Source organism: Rhodamnia argentea, chromosome 11 (assembly GCF_020921035.1).
Source record: "Rhodamnia argentea isolate NSW1041297 chromosome 11, ASM2092103v1, whole genome shotgun sequence".
Lineage (NCBI taxonomy): Eukaryota > Viridiplantae > Streptophyta > Magnoliopsida > Myrtales > Myrtaceae > Rhodamnia > Rhodamnia argentea.
The window spans coordinates 3,412,737-3,414,359 of NC_063160.1; the positions used below are offsets into that span (position 1 = coordinate 3,412,737).

The following is a 1,623-nucleotide window of genomic DNA, read 5'->3' on the forward strand; positions in this document are numbered from 1 at the left end:
CCTAGCATAAGCAAATGTTGAGACACGTAATATTAATTTTTCACAAAAAAACACATCACCTTGACAAATTGTAACTGCTAATGCTGGTTTTTGACCCAGCATGACTCTACAAACAACCGCATGGAAACACTAGAAAAACTATGGCTCCATTTGTTTTGCAAAAAATAAATGATTTGAAAATTATTTTTCTAAAAAAATCACTTGTACTACGTACAAAATGAATGACCGCTAAATATTTATATCGTTCATGAAAATATTTTAGAAATAATTTGTTATCAGTAATTTCATTGACAAATTAATGATGCAAATGATTTTCTTTAGAAAAATATTATCCAAATTATTTGTATTTCGTGAAACAAATAGAGTCACATTTATGGAGAATTCGCACCAGGCATCTAGTATTATAGCCATAATTTCAGCATTCAAAATATATTATTAGAAATTGAAAACGTAGATCTTTGCTAGGACATATTATTATTGTTATTATTATTTTGGTCGAAAGAAGACATCTTATTTGAACGGCTTGAAGAAAATAACCCATAAAATTTGGACCAGGTACCATGTAGATATAGCTAGTACAAAAAAAAAAAAAAAAACAAACCTGTAGTTTTAGCATTAAGTGTTTGATAAACACTAGTCCTCTTGAAATGAACTTTGTCAGTTTCCACCACTTGGCAAGGCCTTATTTGTCAAGTCAAATTCGTTCGCGTTGTTTTGCTCTGAGTTGCCTCTCTACCTTAATGGCTCAGTTGAAAACATCATTAAAGTCTACCATAGTTGGAGTTCGACTATGTCGAGAATTTAAGATCAGAAGATAAGGCTGCGGTTGTTCCGTTGAAAAGTCCGTAATAAAATTTATGAAAAAAAATATTTTATGAAAATCAATGATTAGGTTTCATTTATTTAGTAATTTATGATTTCATTCTTATTAAAAGGGGAAGTCGATTTCTCTCAATTTAAACTTGTTCTTTTCAGTCCATGAATGTTGTTTTTGTTTGGATGCATGTTCGAGTTCTGTTAGAGGAATCCCATATAGGAGAATTAATGTGATGTAAAGCAGTTAATATATCTTAGTTGGCACATAACTCATTGGTTTAACTTTTTGAATAAATGTGGGGTCGGAGATCATACTAGCACTAATGCACCGGGTCCCATCAAAACTCCGGAGTTAAGCGTGCTTGGGCAAGAGTAGTATTTGGATGAGTGACCTCTTGGGAAGTCCTTGAGCTCGGACTTATGCTTCCTTTTGTCGATCTCCCAAAGTGAAGGTATCAGGTAATTTTCGAGCTTTGAAGGGGGAGCTCCAAATCTATTCCAATGTTTGGTGGATAAAGTGGGGTGTACTTTTCGAGTGATAGACTTTCTCCCAAGGTGAAGACATTGGGCTTCTACTGCATGCTCCTTAACAGTTTTCCATAGATCAATTTAATTTTTGTCAGATAATTTTTCTTCAAACAGTTTTCCAAGTAACAGATGCCGAATTTGGTCGTACTCTTCCATGTGCAACTTCTCTCTTTTGAAATTAGGTGACTCGTGGAATAAGTGCCATGTAAGTTTCAAGCAGAAAAATATCATTCCACTATTGGATCCATCACCTTCCTTCACGAGATTGTTCAGCACTCA

At 34.0% G+C, this 1,623-nt stretch overlaps 1 pseudogene; it reads left to right on the forward strand.

Moving 5' to 3' along the window:
* Positions 1-1,117: 1,117 nt before the first annotated feature.
* On the forward strand, positions 1,118-1,235 carry LOC115744142 (annotated as a pseudogene).
* The last annotated feature ends 388 nt before the right edge of the window (positions 1,236-1,623 follow it).